Source organism: Danio rerio, chromosome 22 (genome assembly GCF_049306965.1).
Source record: "Danio rerio strain Tuebingen ecotype United States chromosome 22, GRCz12tu, whole genome shotgun sequence".
In the NCBI taxonomy this organism is placed as follows: domain Eukaryota; kingdom Metazoa; phylum Chordata; class Actinopteri; order Cypriniformes; family Danionidae; genus Danio; species Danio rerio.
In genome coordinates this window covers 6,257,615-6,280,000 of record NC_133197.1, presented here as the reverse complement: position 1 = coordinate 6,280,000, position 22,386 = coordinate 6,257,615, and the positions used below count along the sequence as shown (strand labels likewise).

At 35.0% G+C, this 22,386-nt stretch overlaps 1 non-coding gene across 2 annotated transcripts in view; it reads left to right on the top strand.

Annotated features, from left to right (window-relative positions):
- LOC100331974 (uncharacterized) overlaps positions 1 to 9,518 on the top strand; it is a 35,343-nt gene extending 25,825 nt beyond the window's left edge. For both annotated transcript variants that reach the window (XR_002456454.3, XR_117958.6), the window contains 3 exons: positions 2,032 to 2,343; positions 2,594 to 2,908; positions 4,825 to 9,518. This is a non-coding gene — a transcript (uncharacterized protein). The remainder of the gene's footprint in view (positions 1 to 2,031; positions 2,344 to 2,593; positions 2,909 to 4,824) is intronic.
- The last annotated feature ends 12,868 nt before the right edge of the window (positions 9,519 to 22,386 follow it).

Genomic DNA, 22,386 nt, shown 5'->3' with positions numbered 1-22,386 from the left:
AATATATTTGTGTTTCAATTGACAGTATGAACAGCAGTTCACTTTGGCTTTAGCCTATATAGGTTCTGTTTAGAACATGATGTTATTTGTTCTGACATACTCTGTGAAAGCATTGGTAAATTGGACTGTAAAATTACATTGTTTTGGTTTTGGTTGAGTTTGTGTGTAAAAGAAGTTCAAGCATTTTAAATTTGTGTTAACTGGATGCATTTTGTGTCAAAGCAACAAGAAATGTGTTAATTGTATAGCCCACGAAGACGGAAGTTGTGCTAACCGTGTTAAGAGTTTAGGAAACTTGTTAAATGTATTGAAAAAAGTGTCATAGCCATCGTAAAAAACTGTAAATTACAACAAAATATTACTATATTCACAATATACAGTCTCCTCAACACCACCAGTGTGCAGCATCCACTTGCATGATGCGATGGCAGCCACAGGACAAAGAAACAGTTTGCTTCAAAGTGTAATTTAAAAAGCTAAAAATTTGCTCAGGTTTAACTTATACTGTTTTTAAGCTAGTTTAAAAAGTTACGCTTAAGAAATTCTTATAAATATACGTTAATTAAAAGGCTAATTTACTCCCAAGTAGTTTTGTGATTTACTCTTACAAACGTTAAGCATAGGTGTAGTATATTGATATTAGTGTACTTGCTGTATTAGTGTACTCAAGTATACTTATTTGTCATTTTTTCTTTACTTCATTGCTAAAAGTGTTAGACACAAATAAAATTATTCATTAACTGGCTAGCAATAACCATAAAAAGAACATAGACAATACTATTGTTACGATTTAAAAGATGTTAAATAAAGGGGAAGAGGAGTAACACTAACTTTTGGGTGAAACACATAAGCAACCACACAACATCAATAAATGAGGGACAAAAACCAAGACCAGCTAAATGCAATACGTGATTTTATTTACAAAAATAGTGATAATAATGAATGCCAAAAAAATGTATATAGAAAGATTCTTGAATATTTACAAAGAGACATTGAATTTCACAGATAACAAATGACCTAAGATGTTTGACCAGATATGGGAGAGTTGGAGAAATGAGACGCGGGCGGCATCCAAACAATAAAAATAAATAAAACAAAAGCAATCTATTTGGCCCAATCTCTACCCTATCTATCCAAAATAAAAATGCAGAAGTTATTGAAAAGAAATCTTCGCGTCTAATACGCACTACCTAACCTACGCTGATCTCTGATGGGAAAACCAAAAGTACAGTGGGTGGAGCACGCCCCTTACCTAGTGTGTCTAATACAGAGATTTTCAAGCTACTTGTGCACAATGTATGTCGCACGACATTCTTACCTGTCCCACTCTCCAACCTCAGATGCGCATGACACAGACGGTAGACAAATGGAGAACAAATAACGGACAGATACCAAATTGTAACACACAGTAGACATATATCAAAAAACACAGACACACAGCACAACACAGAAATTCAGGGCCTCCAGAGTAGCGTCCTGTCACCACTTTTATGCCACGGTGGCAGCGGCTGGATTGGAGACCTTAGATGACGTCAAGGGGGGCACGGCAAACAGCTGGGCAGCGGTAGCCAATCGGAGCCACTGTATAAGTGGAAGCGGGAGAGAGGTAGAGAGCAAGCGAGCACAGAGAGAGAGAGAGAAAGAGACTAGCGAGAAAAAATATATATATATAAATAATAATTACGCAACACAGAAATGTACAGGAATGTAACAACTATAAATAATAGATATGCTGATTTCACAGAGCAATGCAAGTCGAATATAAAGATGTGATGACCAAGAAAACTAAACAGTGCTGATCATTTGTTTATTTATTTATTTAAAGAGAATTCAAGTTTTACAGGAGGGCTAATCATTTTGACTTCAACTGTACATCAGATACTGAGAGGATCAGTGTTTAGCAGGTTTCAATTATGAGTTGGTACCAGATTTAGAGCAAGTGATGCTGCTGATTTTGATCATTTTATGCGGTTGTTGGGTTTGTTGTTGTAATTTCTCTATTTCTACCATTCCTGTGTTCTGCCTATACAGATCCGGTGAAGTCACTCTGGTTGATGGAAGAAGTTAGTGTCGCTCTACTGAGTAATGCTCAGTTACAGACAGGAAATCAGATACTGTGGACGTTTGGGGATGAAAACACTCCCATAGCCGAAATCAAAGACACAGGAGAGATCATCTATTATCATGGACCTGATGGGAGATTCAGGGACCGATTAATGCTGGACAAGACGACAGGAGATCTCAACATCACAAACACCAGAACAGCACACACTGGATATTATAAATTAAAGATCAGGAGAAATGCAAAAACCTTATTCAGGAGATTTCACCTTACTTTCTTTGGTGAGTAACACTTAACTCCAAGTCTTAAGGTGTAGCAAAAGCCACTTTCACACAATAATACTAGTAAATTGGCATATATATTTTTTGGCAAAAAAAATTGTCAAAAAAATTCAAGAATTATTTATAGCTTATTATTTTTGTATTAGATTCATTGCAAAATGTATATTACATGTTGCTGTTGCTGCTTTTCAGTATGGCCTATTTAAAAAAAAATAATAAAAATCTGCTTGTTTCTGTGCTGTTGTGACAGATAACGCAATGTCAGTGTTGGTGATGATGGACAAATTAATCATCCTGAAGACCGATACTGAACTACAGCCAGATGATGAGGTACTGTGGAAGTTTGGAGATGAATCCTCTGTTATAGCTAAAACCAAAGGGGGGGCTAGAGAGTCCAATACGCTTCCTGGTCCAGGTGGGAGATTCAGAAACAGAATGAAGCTTGATCAACGGACTGGATCTCTGACCATCAAAGACACCAGAACCACAGACTCTGGACAGTATAAACTAGAAATCATCAGAAGTGGAAAGACCTCAGTCAAGTTATTCATTGTTACCATCTCTGGTGAGTAGTTTTTAATAATGGCCTTATTTTAGATTAACATTGTGCCAGTCATTTAGATCATGGCGGTTCTTCTTCCTGTTGTTCAGTTCCAGTCCTAATCAAATACTTTCAGGTAATATGGTGATTATTTTGAAAAACAGGGAAGGACAATGAATGAGTTATATGACAACAATATACTGAATTCTGTTGAGCGCATAGTATGTGATATTTTTTTTTTGCCTTTAGAGGGTGCATAGTCACAACAAACAAAGGCATAGTTTGATGATAGCATAAGTGAGTGTGGAATCATGGGAGTTGTGGTATTCATCTTACGAAGAAAGAAAGCAAATTGAGAGTGCTGAAGTAATTGCTAATGAGAGACAAACATTACGCGGAACTAAATTAGCAGAGCTTTTATTATGCCACAGTCCATTTCAAGTTTTTCTGCTTGTAATCACATGGAGAAGAAGCCACACTGTTTTATCACATAACTGACTAAATACATTTAATGCTGCTCTGTGCAGTCTAATAAAACACGTTACATATTGAAGGCTCGCTGCTGTTTTATATAAAAACCAAACCAGAAATAGTGTATGTAACATCATTAGCATGAACACACAGAGCATTTGAACAAACATTTGGGATAACGTAAATACAAAAGTCAGCATAACATATAACACTGTTCAAGTGTTTTTTGGATGTTTACAAAATAAAATCTTATATATTGTTCATTTAAACCACGGCGAATGAAGTTCTGCACAAGACTTTTGGCCAGCGGAGAAATTAAAATGGTCGTGCCCAACTGAGTCTGGTTCTCTCAAGGTTTTTTTCTTCACTCCCATCAGGTGAAGTTTTTTTTCCCTCTCCGCTGTCGCCACTGCCTCGCATGGTTCAGGATTGGTAGAGCTACGCATCGATGTATTTGCTCTTCAGTGTTTGAACTCTCAGTAATGATTAAATCACACTGAACTGAGCTAAACTGAACTGAACTGAACTTAAACACTAAAACCTGAACCACACTGTTCCAGTTACTGAACTACACTGTTCCAGTTACTATGACCATTTATGTGAAGCTGCTTTGACACAATCTACATTGTAAAAGCGCTATACAAATAAAGCTGAATTGAATTGAATTGAATTTAAACTATGAAATAAAATACAAATAAGTTAAATTATTTCTGCTTGCATACTATGTTTGCGTGTATTGTGCATAAAAGGTTTATTTATACATGAAATATAGGTAATATAAATATGTAAATAATTTTGAAGTATTTTCATCTGTGTGTGTGTGTGGTCAAATGACACACTATAGAGATTATGCACTTTTAAACTCATTGTGCAGTGCATTAATTTAGTGAGTTTGCATTTCATACCATATGAAACACTAAAATTTTTTTAACAACAAAATAATTTAAACTGTTTTCCAGTCTACGATTAACAAACAACGTTTTCAAATGATTGAATCACCAGACTACCAAATAACACCTGTTATAAGTACAATTGCATTCACTATCAGGATGAGACATAATAACATAATAATCAAAAGTCAAAAGTGCACCTATAGGACAAAATCCACTTACTTGTTTCAGAATTTTCAGTGTGAATGCACTACTTATACTATCTATACAACAAAATGGTGTAGAATAGTGCACAAGTATGCTATTTGGGACTTATTTTATGTAAATACATATTTTTATTTGCAGAAGAAACTTCAGAATTTGTGTTACTGTTATAGTTAATAACTAACTGTACTTTAAAAAATCCTCTGAATAAGATTGAAATTGTAGAAAATCTTGATATGTCTTTTTTTAAATACACTGACTTGAGACCTAATGTATATTAAATGCTACACATTTTTCACTGATCAAAGTATCGTCCATATACAAAATCCGAGCTTTTCTTTATTGTCATCATTTGTCCTGCTGGATTTCTTTCAGATCCTGCTGGATTCGGAAATGTGCAAGAGGAAGAAGCTTTGTTGTAGCAGGAACACTTCAGTGACAGTATTTAATTCCAGTCACCACAGATGGAAACCACAGAGATTTTGTGTTTGGACAGGACCTTCTACATTTCTGAGGGGTTCTAGGAGTGCCCTTCTACTCTCTTCCCGCCCCCACACTCCAATTCGGCATCCTGGTGTAATGTAACATTTTATTTAATGTATATCATAGATTTGTTTCTCTTGTGTATGTGGCACAGAAGGGAAATAATCACGAGGATAAAGTTACAAACTTTGCCTTATTCATGTTGCCAGATCCTGAAAAGGGAAGAAGAAAAACTATTTTTAAGAAAATGTATATTTTAAAAAAGAATTAAGGTGACACGGTGGTGCAGTAGGTAGTGCTGTCGCCTCTCAGCAGGAAGATCGCCTCGGCTGGGTCAGTTGGTGTTTCTGTGTGGAGTTTGCATGTTCCCCCCTGGGTTTCCACCAGGTGCTCCAGTTGTCCCCACAGTCCAAACACATGTGATACAGGTGAATTGGGTAAGCTAAAATGTCCGTAGTGTATGAGTGAAAGGACATCTGCTGCATAAAATATATGCTGGATAAATTGGCGGTTCATTCTGCTGTGGTGGCTGAATTAAAATGGTATATACAATTTAATAAGATTTACAACCAAAATAACTACCCTGTGGTCACTTAAAATAAGTGGACATGGCAACACTGCCATTGCTTAAACTATTAAAACTCCCACTTATAATCAATATTTTTTTTTTCAGAACATATGAAGCAATGATAACTATGCAAGCTTTTCTAGTTTTTCTAACATTCATATGCAAGCTTCGTTATCCAGGGGTCTGTTCTTTGTACATGGTTTACTCAGTTAGCTGGATTTGGTTATTGATGATGTAGGGATAGTTTACAGTTTAACCCAAAGAATGACCAGTCTGGTAGATGAAGAAGAGCCGGAGTCAGAGATTTAAATAAATAAATCAGGTTGACTGAAGATAGTTTGCAGTTTCATCAGCAGAAGCCAGCTTCAACACTCGCAATGAGTTCCTAGGCCGCTCTGCTTACAATCACCAATCAATAACAATTATACTCTCACATCATTAACTGCATCATACATACAGGTGTTCTAACCTGATTGGTTAAAACACAGAGACTAGGAACATTTCCACGTGAGGTTCGTGCGTACAATTCTGAACAATATCTAAACATAAACGTCAGACACCCTTTAGACTGATTAGAGCTGACTCCAGACCTGTGAAACGGATCAACAATCAAATAGAACACACACACATAAAGTATAATCTGTTTCTTATCCAAGGCTGAGTGTACTGTCAGCCGTCTTTATCAAATTGTTTAAAAACCAGTATAATCTACATTCAGACAGTTATATTCTTACTACACAAAGTCTATCTTGAATAAAATCACTTACATTTACATTTACATTTTGTCATTTAGCAGACGCTTTTATCCAAAGCGACTTACAAATGAGGACAAGGAAGCAATTTACACAACTAAGAGCAACAATGAATAAGTACTAAAGGCAAGTTTCAGGTCTGTAAAGTCTAAGAAGGGAAGTATTAGTAGTATTAGTATTTTTTATTTTTTTTTTTTTTTTGTACAGTTAGTGTGATATTCAGAGAGGCAATTGCAGATTAGGAAGTGAAGTGGAGACTAAATAGTTGAGTTTTTAGTCGTTTCTTGAAAATAGCGAGTGACTCTGCTGTTCTGATGCAGTTAGGGAGTTCATTCCACCAACTGGGCAGATTGAGCGTGAACGTTCGCGAAAGTGATTTCTTCCCCCTTTGGGATGGAACCACGAAGCGACGTTCATTCACAGAACGCAAGTTTCTGGAGGGCACATAGATCTGCAGAAGTGAGTGCAGATAAGACGGTGCTAGGCCAGAAGTCACTTTGTAGGCAAACATCAGAGTTTTGAATTTGATGCGAGCAGCAACTGGCAGCCAGTGCAAATGGACTAGCAGCGGAGTGACATGTGCTCGTTTAGGTTCATTGAAGACAACTCGTGCTGCTGCATTCTGGAGCAGTTGAAGAGGCTTGATAGAGTTAGCTGGAAGCCCAGCTAGTAGAGAGTTGCAGTAATCCAGTTTGGAGAGAACAAGAGCTTGAACAAGGAGTTGAGCTGCATGTTCAGATAAGAAGGGTCGGATCTTTCTGATGTTATAGAGTGCAAATCTGCACGATCGAGCAGTTCTAGAAATGTGGTCAGAGAAGTTTAGTTGGTCATACATTAGTAAATGTTCACTTTAAAAGATTTAACCGTTTTAAAAGATTTAACCGTAAAAATAGCAAAATAACTTTTAGACATTTTGAACAGTATTAACTCGTAGAAATAACAATAGAAACAGTTGCTTCCAGTCCTCAGCCCTCAGTTCCACTCAAGGTCTCCATGACCTCTGACCTAGTTTGCTGGCTCCTGAAAATAGTTATAAAGACAGGCAAATGCACTGAACATTCTTAAATTAAGCAATGTGTTAACTTATTCATTAATTAAAATCAATTCACAGTTAAATACTGAGAAACAGGATGATGAAAAGGATAAACGTTGGTCCATGATGAGACAGATTGGAAAGCAGAAATCCGAATCCTTCAATGATTTGACAATCCAGGATCGTTTAGTTTTTCAAAACTCATCCGAGAGTTGTTGTCATAGCAACAGTTCTGCTAAGTAAGGTACGAAGAACAGACCCCTGGTTACTGGCATACAATCACAATTAGTCTTAAAATGAACAAAACACTGTTTTGGAACATTTTACTACTGACACAGTTGCTCCATTATATTGAATCATTACTTTTCTTTTTTGATTTCTAGACTTCCAATTCCTGCTAAACAGAATGCAGTTGTTTGTGGTTTCATCTTCTGGTGTTCTTCAGTCAATACATTTAGCTGATGTTGTTAATTTTTTAAAATATGCTCAATTAAATTTACATGGTACAATATTATATTCTTGATACATAATGCAATAATGTGTCTGCCTTTTAGGGTCCCTCAGCCTAACGTGTCTTACCAACAATGTAACTAGGGAAAGGCTTTTGTGATTTCCAGGAGATTCTGTCATGGGATGACTTAGCCAATTTTTTTAGTTTTTTTTCCCTTTATTTCTTTCTCTTGCTTTTTTGCATTATGTTTTAAGGGTGGCATGATGGCTCTGTGGGTAGTGCTGTTGCCTTACGGCAAGAAGGTCACTGGTTCGAGCCTCGGCTCGGTCAGTTGGCATTTTCTGTGTGGAGTTTGCATGTTCTCTCCATGTTGGTGGGGGTTTCCTCCGGGTGCTCCGGTTTCCCCCACAGTCCAAACACATGCGCTATAGGTGAATTGAATAAGCTAAATTTGCCATAGTGTATGTGTGTGTATGGGTGGTTTTTAATACTGAGTTGCAGCTGGAAGGGCATCCACTGTGTAAAACAGTGTAATGCTGGATAAGTTGACGCTTAAAAAAAAAAAAAAAATCTTTTTTTGTACATTTAAGGGAGTAAATGTTATCTTTGTTTTGTAAGATTTATTACCTTTTTTTTTGGTAGTTATTACCACTTGAGTTACTGGCTTCTTAGGAGAGAGAGAGAGAGGGAGAGAGAGAGAGCAAACAAGGGAAGCGACAAAGGCTTTTAAGAATTTCTGTTTTATTATTATGTATATAATACTTTTTACATTTTTCTGTTTTATAAATCTCCCTGGTGCTAGAGAAATTTCCTAACAGTATTAACCAATGTGTGTAATATAGGTTGACAAAGGCAAAAAATACGCCTGATGCTTTACAATGTAAAGCTAAGACCAGATTAACCCAACAGATTAATGTAAACCTTTGACATTTTATTCCTTTAAATTAGAAAAAAAAAAGTCATAACAATAAATGTTTTCAATTTTTTTTTTTTTTATTATATTTGTAATGTACAATTTGGTGGTGTTATTGAAACTTTGCATGTTCTGCCATGTATCATTAAATAAAATGTTTTTTTGTTTTTTTTTAATATGCAAAGAACCTCATGTGATTGTGTGATTGGCTGAGGGGTTGACAATACTTAACTTTATAATCATAATGTGTATTCAGGCTAAATATCCAAAAATTTAATTCTCAAAATAACAGTCACACTTTACAATAAGGTTCATTAGTTAAAATTAAAGCATTTACTAAGATGAATAAACAATGAACAATACATTTACTACTGTATTTATTCATGTTATTAAATGTTAGTTAATGAAAATACAGTAGTTCATTGTTAGCTCATGTTAACTTATGGTGCATTAACTAAACAAGCATAGACTTGGATGTTAATAATGCATTAGTAAATGTTCAATTATGATTAATAAATGCTAAGCAAGTGTTGTTCATGATTAGTTCATGTTAGTACATGCATAAACTAATGAACATTATTATAAAGTGTTACCAAACTAACTTTGATATAGCCTAGTATTTACTAATAAATATGCATTAACACTATTTAAGTAGGCCAATTTTTTGGGGGGAGGGGCTCTTTGTGAACCTACAAGTTGATCAGTTTGAATCAGGTGTTTTCTTATAAGCCGCTTTCTCAAACTATCAATTCAGCAGTGTTTACTGCTGCAAGGTCAACATTTAAAATCATTACGTTTTAGATAATCATCACCTTAGAATTGTCAAAATTGAGTTATTAACATTCTTATTAAATGACAACTAATCTACAGTGTCTGATGTTTTTTAAATAAGTTGTTTTCATTTTAAGACTTTTAATTCAAAAAAACAAATGTTGCACACATACTGTCTGCTATATGTAATGCAACAAATTTGAAGCTTGATATCTCAAAATCATTCAGAAAGCTGATAGAACTTCATACAGGAAGTGATTTGTTTGCTTAAACAGAAGTGGCTTGCCGCAAGAAATTAATCAGACACACTCTTTCTATCTATCTATCCTATCTATCTGTGTGTATGTCTGTCTATCTATCTATCTGTCTATCTGTCTGTCTGTCTGTCTGTACTTAAGACTATAAGCCAGGTGTGTGAGTTGGTGGTTGGAGTTAAATTTTGCAGAGCGGCGACCTTTAAGGAATTGAGTTTGAGACCATTGATCTAAATCAGAGAGAAACGTAATTTCAAATCTCTGTATACTGTATATGTATCTTAAAAATGAAGATGACTGATTTTGACTACAAGGTATTGCTCTATGGGTATTGCTAACCAAGTGCGACATCCTGTGGCGTTAATATGTCACTGACAGTTTTAAGTCCCATGTTTTTTTATTTTAACGACGAGTAAAAAACAATGCCGGGGTGTACATAAAAATATATGAAGAGCATAACAAAGTAAACTTGTATATAGACTCAATAGGTAAAACAAAGTTAAAAAAAATTAATAACAAACAAACAAAAATCGCATGATGTTTGTTAATCACCTCTAGATGACGCAACAAACACGCTAGTCTTAACCTGTGTGTGCAATCAGTTTAGTTGTTTACCTTGAGGGCTTCAGTCCGCTAGCTGTTTTTCCATCTTGCAGGTCTTTAATTTCGCTTCATTCTCGTTCATTTGTTACAGAAGGTAAGCTGTATAGGTTCATCGTTGAACGAACTTACAGTTTTATTTCCCGTAAAAGGTTACACTATTTATGATTTGTGTGCAGGGTACAGTCTTCCTGTAGGCTTATTTATCACGTATAGGCTATTAGTTCACATACTCTTAATACACAAATACACTTCATTGACCTATACGATATAGGCTAACTGCAGGTTAACTATGTTTATATATAATAACTTTAACTGTTAAAAAAAAAAAAAAAAAAAGCTGTTAGTACTAGTTAATTAACTAATAAAGTTGTATGCCTAACTATTAACTTTTCTCTATTTGATTGTAAGGCGATATTATGCTACCTTGGTAAAGCTACTTTTTTTTTGTAAATGTTGTGAAAAACGATATTCAAATAAGATTGGATTGAATATTAATGGCGTGTTAAATTTCTAGTTACGTCACTAGATGACGCTGTGCGTCTTTGCATCAGGCAAACATTCAACCTTTTTTTAGATACTTTCAGCGGTTTTGACTATAGTCATGAATCTTAACCTTTAATTTCATTAGATTTTTTTTGTCAACCTGTTTGCTGAAACTTGGACAGACTCAGAAACAAAACAGAGAAGACTATAACATATATCACGAATCATTTTAAGAAACTCTGTATTGAATGTTAACAGTATAGTCTATAAAGATTTTGATCAGTTGAAGTCAGAATTATTAGCCCCGCTTTTATTTTTTATTTTTTTTTAATATTTCCAAATTAGGTTTAGCAGAGCAAGGAAATTTTCTGTTTGTCTGATAATATTTTAAAATATATTTTATTCTGGTGAAAGTCTTATTTGTTTTATTTCGGCTAGAATAAAATCAGTTTTTATAAAAAAAAAATTTAAACACCATTTTAAGGTCAAAATTATTAGCCCCTTTAAGCTATATTTTTTGATAGTCTACAGAACAAACCATCATTATACAATAACTTGCCTAATTACCCTAAGCTGCCTAGTTAACCTAGTTAAGCCTTTAAATGTCACTTTAAGCTGTATAGAAGTGTCTTGAAAAATATCAAGTAAAATATTATTTACTGTCATCACGACAAAGATAAAATAAATCAGTTATTAGAAATGAGTTATTAAAACTATTATGTTTAGAAATGTGTTGGAAAAAATTATCTTCATTAAACCAAAAATGAAGGATCTCATAATTTGGACTTCAACTGTGTGTGTGTGTGTGTGTGTGTGTGTGTGTGTGTGTGTGTGTGTGTGAGAGTGTGTGTGTGTGTGTGTGTGTGTGTGTGTGTGTGTGTGTGTATGTATGCGCGCGCGCGTGTAGATAGATAGATAGATAGATAGATAGATAGATAGATAGATAGATAGATAGATAGATAGATAGATAGATAGATAGATAGATAGATAGATAGATAAGTGGATGACGTAATGTTAGAAGTCCGGTGATGATGACCTCTGCTGGCCAGCGAGGGGAATGACTGGGACCGAGTCGGTGACAATACCTTTACAGAGTAAAACTGGAATGATACAGTTGAAGGCAGAATTATTAGACCCCCAATTTCTGTTTAACGGAGCGCAGATTTTTTAAATAGATTTCTAATCATAATAGTTTTAATAACTCATCTCTAATAACTGATTTATTTTATCTTTTCCATGATGACAGTAAATAATATTTGACTAGATATTTTTCAAGACACTTCTATACAGCTTAAAGGGACATTTAAAGGCTTAACTAGGTTAATTAGGTTAACTTGGCAAGTTATTGTATAACGATGGTTTATTCTGTAGACTATAGAATTTTTTTTAGCTCGTCCTTAAAATGGTGTTTTAAAAAATTAAAATTAAAAAATTAAAAACTGCTTTCATTCTAGCTGAAATAAAACAAACAAGACTTTCTCCAGAAGAAAAAATATTATCAGCAATACTGTGAAAATGTCCTTGCCCTGTTAAACATCATTTGGAAAACATTTAAAAAAATAAAAATAAATTTAAAGGGAGGCTAATAATTCTGACTTCAACTGTATGTGCGTCAATGTCCTAAACTTTAAATGTTGTGATTCATGTTTTGATTTTCACTGTTTATTTATGCTTTTGAATTGCATTTTGGGTCTTTGATCTTTTTTCCTACAACTTTTAACCATGAAATGTTCGAAAAAGTGACTTTTATAAAAAATTTTAATAAAACTACGCTACAGACACCTTGGAATAATGACACTACATTTTCTGTTACTTTATAGACTTATTTCTCTCTTTATTAATTCTTATATATTATATTGTTTCAAACTACTAAATTGTCAAAAAAAGTTACTTAGTTAAACTGTAGAGTTGAATTTTCAACATCAAAGTCAAAATAACGATCCCATAATGCAATTCACCACCGTAAATAAACTGAAAACACTTGTTAATCACAAAATATAAAAACTGTTATTAACAGACATTTTTTGCAGTGCACATATGCTATAATATTTTATTCAAATTATAGTATTTATAAATGCTTGTTCATTATTGGTAAGTATTAATAATAGTAGTAGTAATACTACTAGTAATAACTGTAGTATTAACGATTATGAACTGATAAACTGTAATAATTAGTGTATTTAGGCTAGTAATGTTTATAGTTAATATTTATGTTATAGTTTATAAAATGACAGTATTGTGTTGTTTATTTATATTACTACTTGTATTACCACAGCAACTACAGATATACCACAATAGATGAATTCAAGTGTGCACCCACAATGGTGGCTGGCCCCAAAATAGCGGTAAAGTCTAGATCGGATATGCGGCCGGCCGGAAGTGTGATATGAACAATAATATAAAAAAAATTTATGACGCTGTATAACAATAATTTATGTTTTTACAGTACTGTGGCGGTTGGGTTTTGGGTTGGGGTGGGGGTAAGTGTTAAAAAATACATTTTATTGGGTAATTTAAAAGATAACATAAATAATACTCTGTACATCTACTGTTTTTTATGTTACTGGGACGGTTGGGTTTAGGGTTGCGGTGGCGGTTGACGTTAATAAAATACAATAAATGGGAAATTTAATAAATGATATAAATAATTCTTGTTAACTTTCAGCAGCAAACGTATCCGATCTAGCAACAACTCAAAATAGCCTATGCAGAATTATTAGCTGTAGTCCATCTTGATAAAACACAACACAACAGAAATGAACCAGACCACTAGGTGGCAGTTTATTCGCAGAAAGTCTTCATTTACAGGAAATTATTATTATTATTTTTTTTTTTTAAGCTGCCGGTTGTAATGTCCTAAAATTCCATTGCCAATTTTATGCCAATTGTAATCGTTTTGTTTTGGTTCAATTTGAAATTTCCACAACAAATCGCAGAGCCAGGGGGGACAGAGTGAGTGCTCTAACTTGGCCCCGCCCTGGTCCTACAGGATATGAATTTCCTCTAATGCAAATCTACGTTTAACTCGGTCACACTAACTAATTAGATACACTGTAGATCAGGGGTCACCAATCTCGTTGCTGGAGGTCCAGTGCTCTGCAGGGTTTAACTCTAACTTGCCTCAACACACCTGCCCGAGTGTTTCAAGTATACCAAGACAGACGTTAATTAGCTTGTTCAGGTGTGTTTGATTAGGGTTGGAGCTAAAATCTGCAGGACACCGGCCCTCCAGGAACAAGTTTGGTGATGCTCTACTATAAATAGTCATGAATACAATTTGAAAGACCTTGCATTTATTTAGCCATTTCAACCTTGGAAACTAGTCAGATATTATATAAAAAAGAAAGAAAAAAATATTTAAAGCACATAGTTATAATCAAAAATATATACATGTATATATAAAACATGTATATTTAATTGCAGGCCTATATATTAAATTCATCGTTATTTCTATAGTGCTTTTAAAATGTAGATTGTGTCAAAACAGCTTTAACATAAGTTCTAGTAAATTGAATTGAAACTGTGTCAGTTCAGTTTTCAGGGTTTAAGTCCAGTTTAGTGTGGTTTAATATTCACTGCTAAAAGTCCAAACACTGAAGAGCAAATCCATCGATGCGCAGCTCCACAAGTCCCAAATATATGACACAGCTGCCTCATATATTTTTATTGAAATAATATAAAACAGGTGTTACAAACCCCTGATGTTAGTCTAGGGTGTGGGGTTTGACATTTATTTAATTAAAATATATTTATATAAACAGTGAATGAGTGGAAAGACAACCAAAGTAATGCCAAAAAATGTGTGCTTTTATTTACAATCGCAAACTGAACAACAACAACGAATTAATCAAAAATAAAGAAAAAGTAAGTAAAGCAAAAATATTCTATTTACAATATGTACAACACTGAAACAAATAAAGACGGGAAAAACAAGAGAGCTGGCAGAAGGGACGCGGGCGGCGCTAAAGAAATGAAAAGAACAAAACCCAAACTAAATCTAACTTCCCAGAAGCATCTAGCTAACTAACTATGTGAAAAACAGTATAATTAACACACGAAGATCTTCCGAGTCCTAACTATCTACTCTATCTATCCAAAAGTACAAGGAGTGGCGCTCGCCCCTAACCTAGTGTACTAGACAGCAGAGTAGTCCTAAGTGTTGCGAAATGTATGTCACGTGACCTTCTTACCTGTCTGCTTCGTCCAAGCCTCGTAAACAACGATAAACTAAGAACAATGTACGAATAACGGACGGATAACGTGCACACAGAAACAAGCAACAACAAAACACAGTTAGACGGGGTAATTTCTAAACGCACGCGGTAAATACAAACAAGCGACAAACAGCAAAAGAGAAAAATGCAAGCAAGAAAGAGCGAGTGGTCTGGCGCGCGCTTTTAACACGGGTGGTCTTTGCTTATTGGATGTGACGTAAGAGTGACGTAACCGGGGAGGAATGACTGACAGCTGAATGGACCAATGAACGGAACCTGAGAATACATGAGAGCAGATAAGGGAGAACAGAGCTAGAGCGAGAGAAAGAGAGAGAGAGGGGAAAAAACACAGAGAAACAGAGCACAAAAAACACAAATACATAACAACAGGGTAATAGCCTATATGTGTGCATATGTTTATGGTGTTTAGATCAGAGTAAGTTATTTCCCCACATCTCAGTCTCTGGTTTCTCCTCGGTTAAAGCAAAGGTTTTTGAATTTTAGCCCTGTCTCATCTAAATTAATGATGCAAATCCTTCTGATACTCTATCAAAGCATAAGGTACTCCTTAATGGTTATCATCCATCCACCCCAACTATTTCTCCCATTCCCGGCAGCTGCCATTTGTGGTGAAACGCCCCTTTCATTATTTTCTGACTGTGGCAACATTCATGGTCATTTTCTAAAAGAGACTCTGTTTTCTCATGAAAAAAATACAGCCTTAAAGAGCATCTATGATGACAAAAATGTTTGGACATATCTGTGTGCAGGTACAGTGTGTCCACAGTCATATTGAGGTTATAGAAGGACAATAAGCCTCTTTTTAAAATAATTCCTCACATTAAAATAGGATCCAAATCTTTACCATTTTGATATTGAATGTAACGTGATGTAGGAGTGAGGTTTTCCCATCCACCGAATTGATTGACAGTCGCATATTAAAGAGCCCATATTATGGGTTTTTGAAAATTCCCCTCCATGTAGTGTGTAACACAGCACTAAGTGAAGTAAAGTATCCAGCTAAGGCTTAAATCTGTAAGAATACAGTGTTTAAAACTGTTGATTCATCCATAAAAGAGTCGACTCATAGTGCTTCAAACGAGTCGCCATGATACCGAGTCATTAGGTGTTTCGCCATGACGTACTAACGAAACCAAGTTATTCACGTGCACGTGCAAACCCGGGAGATTTCAAACCTGAGGCCCCGCCCTCTGACGCAGAAACCCAGACACACACACACAAACATGCCGGTCGATTGAAGTCACACTGCAGATGGATATTATTGAGTCTCTACCCAAAGATGAAACATCAGCATTATAGCCAAGCCTTGAACAGCTGGAAACTACTGGAAACTACATGCTACAAATAATACTTCATCTACGCTTTTTTAAAGGAAGGATCAGTAAGGAGTAACTTAATGATGGACATGTCAGGACATGCATCGGTTTCTTCCTCCATTTCTCAAGTGTAAGTACGTGCGATTAAAGTTGTTGCCTCGTTGACTCTAGCTTGCAAATGTTTTTAGTTGTGATTTATTACTTGTAACCGAGTGTACTGTATCAGGTTAACTCGCTACATATTCTCAAATCGCGTGCAAAGCCACGTTAAAAACACAACGCGTGCTGCTTTGTTTATGTTTGGTGGAGAAGAGTAATGTGTGTGTGTGTGCGTGTGCGTGTGTGTGTGTTCGTGTTCGTGTGCTCGCTGTCGTCCGAAGGTGTGTGTGTGTGTGTTTGTGTGTGTGCACGCGCGTTGTCGTCAGGATTAGGGTTATGTGTGTGTGTGTGCGTGCGTGTGCTCGCGTTGTCGTCCGGAGGAGGGTTATGTGTGTGTGTGTGTGTTTGTGTGTGTGTTTGTGTGTGACACAAGCTAAGAGATCTCCTCACCAGTTCTTGGAGTTTTTGCTCAATAAAATAGTTAGTCGTCTGTATTTTCAAGTCCATCGACTGTATTTACATTGACCCACTGGCAGCTAAAATCCACGCCTACACTATCGAGCGTGTATGAACTGTGATTACTTTTATATTGCTGATTAGCTGTTGTGCATTTCACTAAAGGCAGTCGACCAATCGCATCAGGCTGTCATCGGTCCAATCAGTGCAGATTAGCTTTGCGCTAAGGAGGGGTTTGGGAACAAATGAATTACTGGACGATTCATACGGGAGTCGCTGGGATAATTAGGTAAAAATAAATGCAGATTATAAGACCATGAAAGTGTTTTTTGACCTTGCATGCATATTAAACTGTTGTTGGAGACCCTTACAACCAAGATATGACCCTATTTCATGTATAATATGGGATCTTTAACATGTCTCCGTAGTAATGCATTTAATCATATCAAGAAGACAGGATGTGCGCAAAGCAACCGGGATTAAAAGATCTGTTCAGCTTTCTGTGATCATCAATCATCATCAAATGTGGTCAAGATTGAGTTTTACAAGTTTAAAACGTTTTTACAACAGTACATGTTTGCAGTAAATTACAGCGCAACACCTATAAGTCATGTAAAACAATTAATTGCAACTGAAATAAATATAATTTGATTATATGGCTATTAATTGGATGTTTTATGAGATTATTTAAGTTTTTTGCAAACATTTTCCATAAATTAAAAATTTCGCAGGATCGCATTGGATTCAGCAATCACAATGTCTAGGGCAGGGGTCTCAAACTGCCGGCCCGCGGGTCATTTGCGGCCCCCTCTCCTCCTCCCTCCGGCTCATAACTGACATAAAAATATGACGAGATTCGGCCCTTCAAATCATTTGGCCCCCTATCATTGTTTTGCAGTCGCACCTAGCCACTTGTGGTTTTGACCCGTCACCTAGTCGACATTTATAGCACTGCATTCAGATTAGTTTTACTTTCATTTTCTCTCAGTGTACGGTCGAAATAGCGTTTTAATTCTGTGGCTGGTTTAAACGTTGAAATTTATGTCCGTAACAGCTCTATTTTTGTAAATATACAAGGTTCGTTTGATTATTAGCAGGTTCATTCCACTTGTATTTTGTTGTACATACACTTCTCCATGGCTCACACATTATGCTGGTGATGTAACAAATATGACCATTTTGCTAATATTCCATTCAAATGGTCTCATTTAATAGATTTTCCTCATATGCATATTAAGGTTTGCATAAAAACTGTGAACATTAGTAAAATAGTACTGCTAGTTAAATTGAACTTGTTAAAGTAAATGTGAATATGTACATACTTTTCCTCGCTTAGTTGTAGTTTTACAAAAACAGAAAGATTTTGAGAAGAACAATTGCCTGTGATGCCACTTAATTTACCCAAACTGCTTTTTGCTGTTCTTACACTTCCAGGACAATACAATTGGTTGGGACAGAATAATAATAATTATGCCTATTATTTGTAGTATTTTCATAGCAATTTAAACTTCCCCTTTAATATGTATGACAAGAAACAAAAAGATGGAGTTTTGACTGCATATACTCTGTGGAAGAATGAGTGTGTGTCTAACGCTTGGCCATGTACACAACAACCACCGATATATTTTAGCAGCTGATGTGTGACAATAAACATGCTGATTTGCGTTATCACTCGTGACAGGTAATGCTTCAAATATAAACATCATGTCTGTTGTCCTAAGACGCATCTATTATGTCAGGTTTCCACTTTTTTCTTGTGCTTGACTGTTAAAATGGCCCTCCTATGAAGTGTCAGTTGCCACCCACCAATTTGAGTTTGAGACCCCTGGTCTCGGGGGTCTCATATTGGTTGCTGTTCTTTTATTGAATCTGTTGTTTTGTAGCCGAAAACAAAAATACAGGAGCCACTTGATTCAATCTGCTGCAAAACAGATGATATTATGAATGCTCCAAACACCATGCAACAACCCTTTAGAAGTCATTTCAGGAGGGTTTAAGCATCATATCACTAGGTCAGCTCTGCTTGTCACCAAGTTGATACATGGTCATACACACACAAGTTAATGTTATTAAATATTAAGGATGGGATTTAACTCAGGGTGTCTGCGGGGTCTTAAAAACATTAAAGGGTATATATATATATATATATATATATATATATATATATATATATATATATATATATATATATATATATATAATGTATTAATCATTAACCACCAGTCACCCTGATAAAGGTAAGTTTTGGCAAAATGTACACTGTATAAAATGCAGTGTTCCACATAATTCCTTCATGTTGTCCCTGCACAAATGGATTAGGCTAACTTAATTTTATTTACAAATTTAAGTGGACTGAATATAAAATTATTAAGTTAAAAGCCTCAAGAATTGTGTTAATTCAACTCATTTTAAATAAGTTTGAACAAGCAGCAACAGTAAATGTATATTGAGTTTAAACAGTTGAAGTCAGAATTTACAGCCCCCTGTTTATTTTCCCCCAATTTCTTTTTAAACACATTTCTAATCTTAATAGCTTTAATTACTCATTTCTAAAAACGGATTTATTCTATCTTTGCCATGATGACAGTACATAATATTTCACTAGATATTTATCAAAACACTTCTATACAGCTTAAAGTGACATTTAAAGGCTTAACTAGGTTAATTAGGTTAACTAGACAGGTTAGGGTTATTAGGCAAGTTATTGTATAACAATTGTTTGTTCTGTAGACTATCAAGAAAAAAAAAAACTTATAGAGGCTAATAATATTGACCCTAAAATGTAATTGACCTTAAAAAATTTTGACCTTTTTTTTAATTAATGTTGTAAAATAGCAATCAGTTTTTTTAAATTATTTTTGTCTCTTTTTCTTTTAATCAAACAATTATTTGTATTGGTCATGTAAGGGTCATATATTAACTGAACTTCTAATGTTGTGGGTGAGTGCTGTGCATACTAATTAGCATTTTTTCAGAAGTAGATAGATGCAGGTCCAAAATTAAATTCAGCTCTGCAGAAACTTCCTGTCTGAAGAAAGGTGGTAAAACTGAACTGAAGTCATAGAAAAAGAGGAAGTATGTCGAAGGTGTGGCCAATGGAGGACTGAACAATGACTGACAAGTGACGTTACACCAAAACTCCACCTGTTAAGATCCGTGGTGTATATATGCTGAAGTCAGGAAATGTATGTTAGTTGCGAACCTCTTGAATGTAATTCTTGTATTGCATTGGGGTAATGTAACCCAGAGCTCTGTCATCCAATTATTCATTTGTATCTAATAAATTGTTACGATTTTTGACATTGAAGAAAAACCTCTCCTGACCTTTTCTCTTGAACACGCATGGAATTGGCTTGATATTCCAACATTAAAAACTGCTTTTATTCTAACTGAAATAAAACAAAGACTTTCTCCAATCTGTGTAACAAATTTGTTTGATGCTGTTATTGTTACCCTGGCATTAGTTAAAAAATTTTTTATTAAATATTACAGTTTTCATATAATGATTGTTTCCTATTTTAATATGTGTATAACAGGCACAGAAAGCCTTACAAAGATATTTTACACAATATAAATAAAACAGATTTTAATATGCCAATCTAAATACACTTCTTCATGGCTTACACTATGCTGGTTGTGTAACAAATAGCCTATGATAATTATACAAAAAAATATTTTTTACAGTGTTTTAGTTTCTGATTTTCTATTTTTAGCCACTAAACTTGCAGAGATACAGGAAATATACAATATTGATTATAGGTCCAAAACTTAAAAGTTACAGAACAAAAGTTAATTAAAAATAGAGATTTGACATTATTTTAATACCTAATACTTTTAGAGTTACAAGTACACAGCTGATCTACAAAGTTTTAAACTGTACTTTATAAGTGATTAGTGAAGCACTGTTTGATAGATTTATAATTAGCTAAAACAGACCAGATTAGTGTTTGTTTGATTGTACTGCAATATTTTTTTTTAGATAATCCTGAGTGACAATCAGCCAATGCATCATCTAAATGTCTTTGGTAGGAAACTTGAAAATACTCCTGGTAAACAAAAAAAAAAAAAAAAAAAAAAAGAAAATACTCCTGGTTTGGACACAAGATGGCGCTCTTGTAATGCAGTACATTTTCACTTATTTACTTACCAGACGTTTTTATCCCAAGTGGTTTTGGGACTTAATAACTGAAGCACTTCAAAACACCAGATATATAGATGCTGTGATATGTCTTGGTAAGTTTTTAGCTTGCATATGTTTTGTTTTTGGTTTTTGTTGTTTGTTTGTTTTTTTTGTTTTTGGATATAAAGAACAGGCAAAAAGTAGACAGATTAAAAGATTTAAAACAAAATAGAAAGAACTGTTGGAGGATAATGCATTTTGTTTTTAATTTGCTTAAATCATGCTTTGAAAGTATCACTTCAAAAAGGTCGATGATCAAAATCCTTTAAAAGGCCTTTATATTTGTGTAGGCTACAATAAAAAAATTCTATTTGTATTTTATTTTAATTTTCATTGTTTTAGTTGCTGTTATTGTTTCTTTGCATGTTGATTCATGAAAAAAAAATTATTTAAAATACAAAAAGTAGGAATGGAGGCAAATATTATTGGCACGAGTGTCACACACGTGATCCAAGTTAGCCGAGCCGTTACCGTTTAAAATGACGACGAGTCCTCTAATCTCCCGTAGTAGTAAATCAATTTCTGATTACAGGCATAATTTATTCTCGTTGATTGTGATTGTCTCGCTGTATGCCGCCATCTTCACTTGATATCACGGTCACGCGCATCTCGCAGACGTCAAATTGTACTTCCGCTCAATAACGACTATAAAACGGGTAAAACATCTCAAAATGTACGCGGGAATTCGATCAATTGTAGGTTTTTATTAGTAGCCAAGTACCAGTAAACACACAGAACACCTTAGTACATAAAATATCATTAAAGCTGTCCAGAATCAACGCCTCGGGAAGTTTGTATCCAGCACTAACGTGTTCAGGACTGCGGTAGAGGTGAGCGAGTTCATTCAGGCACTCTTCGCTTCAAAAATTTGGAAGTTGTGGCTAGCTTGATACATGTTTTTAATTTGAAATACTGGTTGAATTCCGTATACTTGTTCTGCAGTTTCGTGTCCAAAAAGCGTGAAGTTATCACGAAAACATCGAGGTCAGTTCCCCTAAATAGATGTAGCGATATGTTATCAATTCAAAACACGCACTGGCTAGCCTACTCTATTTTTATCACCAGCATTAGACCTGCTATAAATACACTTTAGAAACACGTAAACATTGTTAGTTTGTCGTCGAACTTCTTCAGAAGCAGAGCCACAGAGTGAATTGATGAAGAGTTTGATTAGTGAAGTAGTTTTAATCCACTCTTTTATAGTCTGTATTTCTGTATTGTCCGGTGTTTTTAATTTGTAGTATAGTCTGACGGAACCCCCGATTAATCTTATCAGTCGATCCTTATAACCCAGACAGCACACATACGTTGGGCCGACGTCGTGCCGATTTTCAAAATTC